The 13,961-nt window shown below is 44.0% G+C and overlaps 1 long non-coding RNA gene across 1 annotated transcript in view; it reads left to right on the top strand.

Annotated features, from left to right (window-relative positions):
* The first annotated feature begins 532 nt into the window (after positions 1-532).
* LOC142741668 (uncharacterized) overlaps positions 533-13,961 on the top strand; it is a 33,520-nt gene continuing 20,091 nt past the window's right edge. Inside the window, exon 1 of the long non-coding RNA XR_012881236.1 lies at positions 533-570. This is a non-coding gene — a long non-coding RNA (uncharacterized LOC142741668). The remainder of the gene's footprint in view (positions 571-13,961) is intronic.

The raw sequence follows: 13,961 nt of genomic DNA, 5'->3' as shown, positions 1-13,961 counted from the left end.
GATAATATCAGGGTTCAAACTCCCACAATTCCTAAAATAGATTCCAAAATAAATGGTCGTCTATCATGAATGCTATGATGTTTATAGAGAAGCACAAGCTCTTAATTTTGGTTACCAGTTGGGTCCGAGCTGTCATCAATAACTCTAAGGCCGGATTTACACGAGCGTTGCGTTTTTGCGCGCGCAAACAACGCAGCGTTTTGCGCGCGCAAACACTATTTGACAGCTGCGTGTGTCATCCGTGTGTGATGCGCGGCTGCGTGATTTTCGCGCAGCCGGCATCATAGAGATGAGGCTTGTCGACGCCCGTCACTGTCCAAGGTGCTGAAAGAGCTAAATCTTTCAGCACCCTCAACAGTGAATGCCGAACACAACAGCGAAAAACCTTTTGAAAAAAAGATAAAGTTCCTACTTACCGAGGTGACGCGCCTCTCTTGACATCGAGCCCCACCTCCCTGGATGACGCGGCAGTCCAAGTGACCGCTGCAGCCTGTGATTGGCTGGAGCTGTCACTTGAACTGAAGTGTCATCCCGGGAGGTCAGACTGCAGGAAGGAGACAGGAGTAATCGGTAAGTTAGAACTTCGTTTTTTTTTACAGGTTCATGTATTTTGGGATCGCAAGTCACTGTCCATGGTGCTGAAACAGTTTAACTCTTTCAGCACCATGCACAGTGAATGTCCCCCGACGTCGCGGACAGGAAATTTTTTTGCCGGGTTCGGCCAAAACGAGTTTGGCCGACCCCGGTGAAGTTAGCTTCGGTTGTCGGGGTTCGCTAATCGCAAAGACACTCCGTTTGGATGTTCGGAAACAGAAAAGCACGTGGTGCTTTTCTGTTTACATTCATCCTTTTGACAGCTGTTGCGCAAACACGCAGTTCGCACGGAAGTGCTTCCGTGCGACATGCGTGGTTTTCACGCACCCATTGACTTCAATGGGTGCGTGATGCGTTGAAAACGCTGAATCAACGGACATGTCGTGAGTTTTTTGCAACGGAGCAACGCTGCGCAAAAAACGCTGCCATGTCTGCACGGCCCCATTGTCTAATATAGCTACGGGCAACGCACGTGAAAATCACGCGCGTTGCACGCGCGTATTTTACGTTCGTCTGAATAAGCCCTAAGGGTATGTGCACACACACTAATTACGTCCGTAATTGACGGACGTATTTCGGCCGCTAGTCCCGGACCGAACACAGTGCAGGGAGCCGGGCTCCTAGCATCATACTTATGTACGATGCTAGGAGTCCCTGCCTCGCTGCAGGACCACTGTCACGTACTGAAAACATGATTACAGTACGGGACAGTTGTCCTGCAGCGAGGCAGAGACTCCTAGCATCGTACATAAGTATGATGCTAGGAGCCCGGCTCCCTGCACTGAGTTCGGTCCGGAACTTGCGGCCGAAATACGTCCGTATATTACGGACGTAATTAGTGTGTGTGCACATACCCTTATACTCATGGTGGTGTAATTCCCCTTTAAGAAGCTGATATTTTTATGTTACTTTTGTATCGTGTTGTACTTTTTATTTCCACACTGTCTGCATTGGATGTCAAGGTCTCCTGTTGGAAATGTTACCGAGTCACCAAGAAAAGAAAGTTTGGAGCAAATGAGCTGTGAAATTCTCCGAGCCTTCGATTAGCATTAAACTGTTAAACAGCAGGAAAAAATCACCAACCAGACCAGCCGAATATATGTTTCAGAATGGTTGTCATGGAGACCAGACCATAAAGCGCTTACAGCTGTATAACATGGTGGGCGAGGGAGCCCCCTGCCCCATTCGAGGCGCCCCTTTGACTTGATGACTGTACAATGTGAACATTTGGGAACCCCCCCGCAGAGCAAATTGACGGAGAGAGCAAAGTTGTCGGGGGAATATTTTAGGTTTTCGGTGGATCCATCCTGTGCTCCTTACAAAGCACAGACCAGCACGTCTTATTCAATTGGGCGACCCGGGTCACCTCCTGAATATTTATACAGCAAGATTATATTCATCATGTGAAACTGTGAAATGGTCAGACGGTTTAATGGCAGAACCTAAACACGAACAAGCAGAAATCTGTCATTGCAGCACAACATAAAAGCAGCTACAACGACCACATCACAAAGCACAAAGATCTCCAGAGAAAGAGAATAATCAGCTGCAGAATCACCCAACACCACCCAGAACATAAAGAGAGGTGCAAAATAATCATCACAGCAATAATGATAAACCACATATACATTTATATCACACTAGTCACACACGATCAGGAAAATCTGAACCGTGACACTTCTATTCTTGTATATAGGGGCAGTATTATAGTAGTTATATTCTTGTATATAGGGGCAGTATTATAGTGGTTATATTCTTGTATATAGGGGCAGTATTATAGTAGTTATATTCTTGTATATAGGAGCAGTATTATAGTAGTTATATTCTTGTATATAGGAGCAGTATTATAGTAGTTATATTCTTGTATATAGGAGCAGTATTATAGTAGTTATATTCTTGTATATCGGGGCAGTATTATAGTAGTTATATTCTTGTATATAGGGGCAGTATTATAGTAGTTATATTCTTGTATATAGGGGGCTGTATTATAGTAGTTATATTATTGTATATAGCGGCAGTATTATAGTAGTTATATTCTTGTATATAAGGCCAGTATTATAGTAGTTATATTCCTGTTTATAGGAGCAGTATTATAGTAGTTATATTCTTGTATATAGGGGCAGTATTATAGTCATTATATTCTTGTATATAGGGGCAGTATTATAGTAGTTATATTTTTATATATATATATATATATATATATATATATATATATATATATAGGGGACAGTATGATAGTAGTTATATTCTTGTATATAGGGGCAGTATTATAGTAGATATATTCTTGTACATAGGGGGCAGTATTATAGTTGTTATATTCTTGTATATAGGAGCAGTATTATAGTAGTTATATTCTTGTTTATAGGGGCAGTATTATAATAGTTATATTCTTGTATATAGGAGCAGTATTATAGTAGTTATATTCTTGTATATAGGGGGCAGTATTATAGTAGTTATATTCTTGTATATAGGAGCAGTATTATAGTAGTTATATTCTTGTACATAGGGAGCAGTATTATAGTAGTTATATTCCTGTATATAGGAGCAGTATTATAGTAGTTATGTTCTTGTATATAGGAGCAGTATTATAGTAGTTATATTCTTGTACATAGGGGGCAGTGTTATAGTAGTTATATTCTTGTATATAGGGGCAGTATTATAGTAGTTATATTCTTGTATATAGGAGCAGTATTATAGTAGTTATATTCTTGTACATAGGGGGCAGTATTATAGTAGTTATATTCTTGTATATAGGGGCAGTATTATAGTAGTTATATTCTTGTATATACTAGGCAGTATTATAGTAGTTATATTCTTGTATATAGGAGCGGTATTATAGTAGTTGTATTCTTGTATATAGGGAGCAGTATTATAGTAGTTATATTCTTGTATATAGGGGGCAGTATTATAGTAGTTATATTTTTGTATATAGGAGGCAGTATTATAGTAGTTATATTCTTGTATATAGGTGCAGTATTATAGTAGTTATATTCTTGTATATAGGGGGCAGTATTATAGTAGTTATATTCCTGTATATAGGAGCAGTATTGTAATGGCAGCAAGGAGGTGAAGGGAAAGTGAGCCCTAATCTACCCACCGCCCTGTCCCTGCCTACTTGCAACGACCCGCCCTAGGCGACGGGGTACAACTGGGCGGCGGTCCCTACGCTGTCTAAGTGCACGGGAGAACAAACAGGTAACACGCAAGGGAAGGGGCAGTAGCCACGGAACGCCGCGAGGAAACGGAGCGGTGAATGAGTAGTCAGGACCAGGATGAAGTGGAGTATACCAAAGTGAGTACGGAGAAGGAAGCAAGCCAGGGGCAAAGCAAAGCAGGTTAAGCGGAACTGCAGCAAGGCAGAAGCACGGCAGAAGCAGGCTGGAGCAAGCAGCAGTGAGGCCAGGAATCCAGAAGACTTACAAGCACTGAGGAAGAGAACACGGCAGGTAATAAAGGACAGGGGGCGGAGCTAACGCCGACTGACCAGGCCGCGATAGGCTCTCCCACTCCTGAGCCTGCCACCCTGGTTGGTGGGAGATGGTGTCAGTCGAACAGGTCTGGCCTCAGGTGTGGATTGATTAATCCCAGGAGTATACCTAGACGTAGTACCTGGCAGATCCCTAACAAGTATTATAGTAGTTATATTCTTGTATATAGGGGGCAGTATTATAGTAGTTATATTCTTGTATATAGGGGGCAGTATTATAGTAGTTATATTCTTGTATATAGGGGCAGTATTATAGTAGTTATATTCTTGTATATAGGAGCAGTATTATAGTAGTTATATTCTTGTATACAGGGGGCAGTATTATAGTAGTTATATTCTTGTATATAGGAGCAGTATTATAGTTGTTATATTCTTGTATATAGGAGCAGTATTATAGTAGTTATATTCTTGTATATAGGGGCAGTATTATAGTAGTTATATTCTTGTATATAGGGGCAGTATTATAGTAGTTATATTCTTGTATATAGGAGCAGTATTATAGTAGTTATATTCTTGTATATAGGGGCAGTATTATATTAGTTATATTCTTGTATATAGGGGCAGTATTATAGTAGTTATATTTATATATATATATATATATAGGGGACAGTATGATAGTAGTTATATTCTTGTATATAGGGGCAGTATTATAGTAGTTATATTCTTGTATATAGGGGGCAGTATTATAGTAGTTATATTCTTGTATATAGGGGGCAGTATTATAGTAGTTATATTCTTGTATATAGGAGCAGTATTATAGTAGTTATATTATTGTATATAGGAGGCAGTATTATAGTAGTTATATTCTTGTATATAGGGGGTAGTATTATCGTTGTTATATTCTTGTGTATAGGGGGCAGTATTATAGTAGTTATATTCTTGTATATAGGAGGCAGTATTATAATAGTTATATTCTTGTATATAGAGGGCAGTATTATAGTAGTTATATTCTTGTATATAGGGGCAGTATTATAGTAGTTATATTCTTATATATAGGGGCAGTATTATAGTAGTTATATTCCTGTATATAGGATCAGTATTATAGTAGTTATATTCTTGTCCGCTTTAGCAGAGAACAGAATTATGTTTTTGTCCAGCAAAATAAACACTTCATGACACTGATTTAGCAGAGACGTCTGAATTTTGAGTTATTTGCATATTCATGAGCTCATTAGGGACATATGTACTTTGCGTTAGAAGAGCAGATTTTTAATGCATAGCGGCACTTGTGCGGCAGGCCGTTATTAACTACTGGGACCAGACGGAGCCGTGAGGGACAGAGTCTCATCGCAGTGTAATGGGGCAGCAGTTAGTTCCTTTAAAGAGCAAACTTCAGAAATGAATAAGTCACTTCGGATTCATGAAATTAACATTTTCCAAGTTAAAAAGCCTTTACAGATCTGGGGAACCCGGCCATGATGAGATGAGAGAAAACCGGCTGCATCTCTGAACAGCCAGCAAGACAAACATAATAAATTCCTCTAGATTGCTGTTTATGGTCAGGATATGAAAATCCACTCTGACCTGGTCCTGCTCACACAGCTGCTGAGTTTGTTACAATGCTGGCAATCCTTTTTTTGCTAAACACACCAGCTACAGAAAACGTTTTCCTGTCTTGGACTGGACTCCATCCTGATAGCTCTTGCTTACACTGATACATCGTCAAAAATCACAGCTGTGTGAGCAGGACTTGGTTTAGATTGGTTTCCATCCTCCGATAAACCATTTAGGGCATCATTGCATAGGCATTCATCAGTGGACAGATCTGTTTCAGGCTTTTGGTCCTCATCAGTGCAGACCTTTGATTGAAAATTTCCAACTGATGGTCCATATAATCTAAAATATCGGAAATTGTTTATCAGACTGGTGAATGGGGGATGGTCTATTACCCCTGGTTTTCCCTTAGCACCGTGCTGTTAGTTATACAATTATAGGGCCATAATGAAGATATGCATCCCTCATATTATATATTCATTTATATATGTCTTATTTTACTGACAAGTATCAAAGTCAACAAGAGTCCATAGACCAAAACCTGTCCTATTATCGGATGTTTACTCCTCCTAATGGTCCCATTTCTGGTAGGACAGTGCCAGATTTAAGGCAGTTTTGTTTCTTACTGTCTTACACACTTGCATTCCTGTGGAAGCAATGAAAAAAAACTCTCCTGCTGACTGTAACTGATGGAGCAGCTGTCATGTGACAGCTGCTCCTCGCACTCGTTCATGCAGAGAAGATCCCTGCTAAGAATAGGAGTGAGGAAAGTGACTTTTGGAAGCCATGGACTGGTTATTGGTTCTTGTCTTTTGAAATGTGCTGTCCTGGTCTTCAGACGATTAGGGGGTGATAGGACGTGCCTATGAGACGCTCCTCACAGACACTTGTATTTATGCAGAAGGTGTAACGCCCTGTGGTGTTAGACAATGACTAATCATAGACTGATCCTCCCATGATAAATGAGAGGACCCTTATAAAGATGGGCTTACAATGGATCCAAGGCAACATCATGGCACGGTCCATACATAACCTATAGCTACAGTGGATGAGATAAACCATAAGGAACACCCTATTATACAAGGACAACTTGCCCTAAACTACTATAAAAGTAGATCTCTTTTAAAGGCATATACACACGGTTTGTTGATCAAATTGGTCAATCTCGATTCCTCCATGTTCAAGCTGAAATCTACGATTTCCCCATTAGGGAACCTAATGTATTTCTATACATACCAACCCATCAATTCCCAATGGCCTGTAGACGCTACTAAGACATGAGGCATTAAATAAAGAGGTTTTCCAGGATTATAATAACATGTCTGCTTTTTTTCCAAAAACAGTGCCTCACCTGTCTACAGGTAGTGTCTGGTATTACAGCTGTTTTTGGAAAAAAAGAAGACATGTTTTTATAATCCTGGACATCCCGTTTATTAAGTACAAGTTGTTAGTAATTGTCAGTAAAATGACTTTTACAAGGTGGCTGAGTCTCTAGATATGGAGGGGGGGTGGATTCATTATCAGGTTACTGACAAGATCCTCAGAAAAAGGTCAAAAGACGAAAGAAGACGACGAGAAGATAATAAGAAAAGAGATGATGTGAGGTATAAATGCTGACAGCTCTGCTCTATCATTACACCTGTCTTCCATCTGACCCTATTCTGTATATAGGACAACCTTGTAGCTACGGCAGGTGGTTCCAAGCTCCAGCCGTCTGAAACCGACTTTTAATCTGGTGCCTGCTGCGCTGACATTAGTATAAGCCAGAACACGGAATTAAATAGAAACCTCTGCAGAAAAGAGGCTCATGAATTATGAACATAAATGGCTACAAGTGAATTTCGACATTTTAACATCATGTCATTTTAGGTTCAAAATTCTGTGCGGAATAATTTCTTAATATATCTTTATAGGGTTCAGAGATATCTATGTATAGCAGTTCTTGTCTGCAACAGAGCTCCAAATACCCTACATTGGTACAAACGTAAAGGATAACATTTTGGTTATTTGCAGTCGCCACTAGAGGGAGCTAAGGAGCTTGCTGCATACTGTAATATTATTGTGTTTCATATATAATCAGCATACTGTAAGCTATTTAGCTCCCTCTACTGGTGGTTGCAGGCAGACAGACTTCTAGCATTTAGCCCCTTCTCAACGCAGCCGTTTTTCATTTTTATATTTTTGTTCTTTCTTCCCCACCTTCCAAGAGCCATAACTTTTTTATTTTTCCGTCAAGATAACTGTTTTAAGCTAATATTGAATTTTTTTTATATATATATTATATTGGTTATTTTATTAAACAGGTTTGTTTTTAAAAAAAAGATTTAGTCCTCCTAGGGGATTTGAACAAGCAATCAATTGATCGCTGTATTGTATGTATTGCAGTGTATTGTAATTTTTACCAGGGCTTAATAGAAGCACCAAGAACAGGGGGCCTCTCGGAAAACCCCTGCTTTCTATAGGAGAACCTATAGCTGTCTTCATCCTGAGCCTCCTGGTTGATGAATAGAATACCAGAGCTACAGTGAATACTGACACACACACACACACACACACACACACACACACACACACACGGCATTAAGAGCAAGCTGTGTGAAAACCTCTATGTACACTTCCATGTCTACCATTAGTGATTTTTCTACAAACAGACTAGAGAAAAACCACAATGTATGAGACCTGCAGGAAATCCGCTTGCTTCACCTGTGCATCCAAATTCCCCAATGATCAGCAGATAAAACGTAGCACAGACAGATGGTTAAAGGCAGGGACAAGACACGAGAGCCAGATCAGTGACGAGACGCAGGGCACATCAAATGCCCCAAACATAGAGAGACAGATTAGAAATGCAAAGAGAAAATTTAAAAGCGACAGCGAGAGTGACACGCACACATGCGAAAGGGAACTTCAAAGATGTCCTTCTTGATGCTACAAACGCAGGAGATCAGTGGCGGGAAGAAACGTGCGCAGGTTGCACGAAGAAGAAACAAGATCAGAGGATAGAGTGGCGAACCAGCCGGGACATGAATCTATTTGCTGCAGCCGGGCTTAAAGGGGCAGTCACAGCAGGGGATGGACCGAACTGACCCCTGCATATCCTTTACCTCATTTATTTATGAAGAAAATACAAAAATATCAGCCTCAGGGAATTTAACACCTTAATAATTGTCCGCCCTGTAACCTCATATTTTATATTCTGTGATGATAAATGTCATCATTTATCTAAATCTTGTAAGGAGCTGCGTTTTTTCTGATACGGAGCTCCAAATCCCATGCATAGACATAGTTACAAGATAAAATTCTGTCTACCTGCAGCAACCACTAGAGGGAGCTCATTGCATACTACAGGTCCTTCTCAATGAATTAGAATAACATCAAAAAGGTCATTTATTTCAGTAATTCAAGTAAAAAACAGAGTGATCTATTTCCAGCATTTTTTTATTTTAATGCTCATGATTATGGTAACAGTTAATGAAAACCCAAAATTTAGTCTCAGAAAATTCAGAAAATATTCAAAAAGCCCAATTTCAAAATTGATTTTTAATACCGAAATGTTGTCCTACTAAAAACTATGTAGAGTATCTGCCCTCAATACTTGGTCAGGCTCCTTTTGCATGAATTACTGCATCAATGCGGCGTGGCATGGAGGCGATCAGCCTGTGGCACTGCTGAGGTGTTATCAGTGCGGCGTGGCATGGAGGCGATCAGCCTGTGGCACTGCTGAGGTGTTATCAGTGCGGTGTGGCATGGAGGCGATCAGCCTGTGGCACTGCTGAGGTGTTATCAGTGCGGTGTGGCATGGAGGCGATCAGCCTGTGGCACTGCTGAGGAGTTATCAATGCGGCGTGGCATGGAGGCGATCAGCCTGTGGCATTGCTGAGGGGTTATCAATGCGGCGTGGCCTGGAGGTGATCAGCCTGTGGCACTGCTGAGGTGTTATCAGTGCGGTGTGGCATGGAGGCGATCAGCCTGTGGCACTGCTGAGGTGTTATCAGTGCGGTGTGGTATGGAGGCGATCAGCCTGTGGCACTGCTGAGGTGTTATCAATGCGGCGTGGCATGGAGGCGATCAGCCTGTGGCACTGCTGAGGTGTTATCAATGCGGCGTGGCATGGAGGCGATCAGCCTGTTGCATTGCTGAGAGGTTATCAATGCGGCGTGGCCTGGAGGCGATCAGCCTGTGGCACTGCTGAGGTGTTATCAATGCGGCGTGGCATGGAGGCGATCAGCCTGTGGTATTGCTGAGGGGTTATCAATGCGGCGTGGCATGGAGGTGATCAGCCTGTGGCACTGCTGAGGAGTTATCAATGCGGCGTGGCATGGAGGTGATCAGCCTGTGGCATTGCTGAGGGGTTATCAATGCGGCGTGGCCTGGAGGTGATCAGCCTGTGGCACTGCTGAGGTGTTATCAGTGCGGTGTGGCATGGAGGCGATCAGCCTGTGGCACTGCTGAGGTGTTATCAATGCGGCGTGGCATGGAGGTGATCAGCCTGTGGCACTGCTGAGGTGTTATCAATGCGGCGTGGCATGGAGGCGATCAGCCTGTTGCATTGCTGAGAGGTTATCAAAGCGGCATGGCCTGGAGGCGATCAGCCTGTGGCACTGCTGAGGTGTTATCAATGCGGCGTGGCATGGAGGCGATCAGCCTGTGGTATTGCTGAGGGGTTATCAATGCGGCGTGGCATGGAGGCGATCAGCCTGCAGCATTGCTGAGGGGTTATCAATGCGGCGTGGCATGGAGGCGATCAGCCTGTGGCACTGCTGAGGTGTTATCAATGCGGCGTGGCATGGAGGCGATCAGCCTGTGCACTGCTGAGGTGTTATGAATGCGGAGTGGCATGGAGATGATCAGCCTGTGGCACTGCTGAGGTGTTATGAATGCGGTGTGGCATGGAGGCGATCAGCCTGTGGCACTGCTGAGCTGTTATCAATCCCCCCCCCCCCACCCCGCAAACTTCTCATGGCCGACGGTCCGCTTTCAGCTGCATCGCTGGGTCTCCTAAGTGACCCAACAATGCAGCACTAGCAGCCGGGGCGTCACTAAGGCTGGGTTCACACACACACTATTTACGGACGTAATTTGGGCGTTTTAGCATTGAATTACATCCGAAAATGCGGCTCAAAAGCGTCGGAAAACATCTGCCCATTCATTTGAATGGGTCTTACGATGTTCTGTGCCGATGGTCATTTTTTTTTACGCGCCGCTGTCGAAAGGCGGCGCGTAAAAAACTGCCTGTCACTTCTTCAGATGTAAATGGAGCCGTTTTCCATGGACTCCATGGAAAACCAGCTTCAATTACTTCCGTAGTGGACGCAGCAAAAGACGCCTGCACATGCCATTACGGCTGAAATTACGGTGCTGTTTTCTCCTGAAAACAGCACAGTAATTTCAGCCGTAACAGACGCTGCCGTGTGAACATACCCTCAGGGCTTAAAATGTCCGGGAAATAGCCCCAATACATATGTGTCCGCCCCAAAAAAAAGTGTGTGTATAGGAGACAGCATAGCATATCTATAGCACTACGACCCTATAAACTATGGATAGGATTAGATACAGTGGCTGAGCAGACAGTATCACACATGATAGGATTAGATACAGTGGCTCAGAAGGCAGTATCACACATGATAGGATTAGATACACAGCTCAGCAGACAGTATCACACATGATAGGATTAGATACAGTGGCCCAGCAGACAGTATCACACATGATAGGATTAGATACAGTGGCTCAGCAGACAGTACCACACATGATAGGATTAGATACAGTGGCTCAGCAGACAGTACCACACATGATAGGATTAGATACAGTGGCTCAGCAGACAGTACCACACATGATAGGATTAGATACAGTGGCTCAGCAGACAGTATCACACATGATAGGATTAGATACAGTGGCTCAGCAGACAGTACCACACATTATAGGATTAGATACAGTGGCTCAGCAGACAGTATCACACATGATAGGATTAGATACAGTGGCTCAGCAGACAGTATCACACATGATCGGATTAGATATAGGGCCCAGCACAGTATCATACATGATTGGATTAGATACACAGCTCAGCAGACTGTATCACACATGATAGGATTAGATACAGGGCCCAGCTCGCTGACATTGCGGCTCCAGCGCTGGACCCAGGAAAGGTAAGAATAATAATTTTGCTTCTTTATGTGTTACTGATTATTTTTGTGTGTTTGTGTTTTTTTTACAGGTTCGGTTGTTGGACTTCGGATACGAGGACTTCAATGACGGCGTTTTTTTTATTCTCAATAAAATGGTTAATGAGGGTTGTGTTTTTATTTCAATAAAAAAAATTTCTATGTGCTTGTATCTTTTTAAACTTTATTATCACCGCCTTAGTAATGGCCGCTGGCTGATTGACAACCTCCATTACTAAGGCGGGGCTTAATGTTAGCCGGTGCAGAGTCTACACTAACCCCCATTATTACCCCGGTACCCACCGCCACCAGGGGTACTGGGAAGAGCCGGGTACAAACCAGTACCCGACCAGCTGTAGTGACGGGCAGGCACCGGGGTGGCCGCAGGCTGGTAGTATTAGGCTGGGGAAGGCCAAAAACAGTGGCCCTTCCCACCCTTGTAATGCTGCCTGCTGCTGCTGTGTTGTATCTGGCTGGTTATGAAAATTGGGGGGGACCCGACATCGTTCTTTCCAATTATTTTTTAAATGACGTGGCGTCCCCCCCATTTTCATAACCAGCCAGATACAATAAAGCAGCAGCAGCCTAGCATCACCAGGGTAGGAAGGGCCACTGTATCTGGCCTTTCCCCTCCTGATAATACCAGCCTGCGGCCACCCCAGTGGCCGACCATCACTACAGATGGTCAGGTACTGGATCGTACCCGGCTCTTCCCAGCACCCCTGGTGGCGGTGGGTACCGGGGTAATAAAGGGGGTTAGTGTTAGCCTCTGCACCGGCTAACACTAAGCCCTGCCTTAGCAATGGATGCTGTCAATCAGCCGGCGGCCATTACTAAGGCGGTAGTAATATAGTTTAAAAAAAACCACAAAGACATAGAAAAAATATTTTATTGAAATAAAAAAAAAAAACACAACCCTCATTAACCATTTTATTAATAAAAAAAAAAGCTGTCATCGAAGTAGTCCTGGAATCCGCCGTAGTCCAACGACCGAACCTGTAAGAAAACACACAAAAAATGATTAGTAACACATGTGTTAGGGTATGTGCACACACACTAATTACGTCCGGAATTGACGGACGTATTTCGGCCGCAAGTAGTGGACCGAACACAGTGCAGGGAGCCGGGCTCCTAGCATCATAGTTATGTACGACGCTAGGAGTCCCTGCCTCGCTGCCGGACAACTGTCCGGTACTGAAAACATGATTACAGTACAGGACAGTTGTCCCACAGCGAGGCAGGGACTCCTAGCGTCGTACATAAGTACGACGCTAGGAGCCCGGCTCCCTGCAGTGTGTTCGGTCCGGTACTTGCGGCCGAAATACATCCGTCACTTACGGACGTAATTAGTGTCTGTGCACATACCCTAAGGCTTAGATACAGGGCCCATGTGTGATACTGTCTGTGGGACCCTGTATCTAAGCCTACCACAAGGTAGGCTTAGATACAGGGTCCAGCAGACAGTAATCTTATACAGTATAAGATTACTGTGTGCTGGGGCCCTGTATCTAAACCTACAGTGTGGTAGGCTTAGATACAGGGCCCAGCAGACAGGATCACGCATGGGCCATGTATCTAAGCCTACCATGTGATTGGCTTAGATACAGGGCCCAGCAGACAGCATCACACAATCTGTGATCCTGTCTCATGGGCCCCCTAAGCCTGCTACATCGTAGGCTTAGGGGTTGTGCAGTCCCTAAACATTGATGGCCTATCCTCAGGATAGGCCATCAATAGCTGATGTGTCGCCCGGGACCCGCAAATCAGCTGTTTTGAAGGGGCCGCAGCACTCGTACGAGAGCTGCTTCCCCTTCATTTCACTACTCGCCCACACTGTGAATCGCCGAAACCGATTCACAGTGTGACCGGAATGAAGTGACAGGAATGAAGGGGAGCAGCTCTCGTACGAGTGCTGCGGCCCCTTCAAAACAGCTGATTGGCGGGTCCCAGGAGTCGGACCCCGCCAGTCAGGGCTATCTTACCTTCCTCTTCGGCCGCGGCGGGAGTTCTGTAGTCTCGATGCTGTGCGCGGCGGCATAGCGCTGTGACGTCATGCGCTGCGCACAGCGCCTGACGTCAGGACCTCCGCTGCGATCCGGAACCAGGAAGGTAAGTAAAGTATGTTACTATAGTAACAGGGGCCCGCGGCCCGAGTTACTATAGTAACTTTTTATTGATGTGGTGCGGGGGGCCGTGGGCCCCCCTGGCTTCGGGGCCCGGTCGCAATT

This window comes from Rhinoderma darwinii, chromosome 2 (assembly GCF_050947455.1).
Source record: "Rhinoderma darwinii isolate aRhiDar2 chromosome 2, aRhiDar2.hap1, whole genome shotgun sequence".
Lineage (NCBI taxonomy): Eukaryota > Metazoa > Chordata > Amphibia > Anura > Rhinodermatidae > Rhinoderma > Rhinoderma darwinii.
This window is presented reverse-complemented; position numbering and strand designations above follow the sequence as displayed.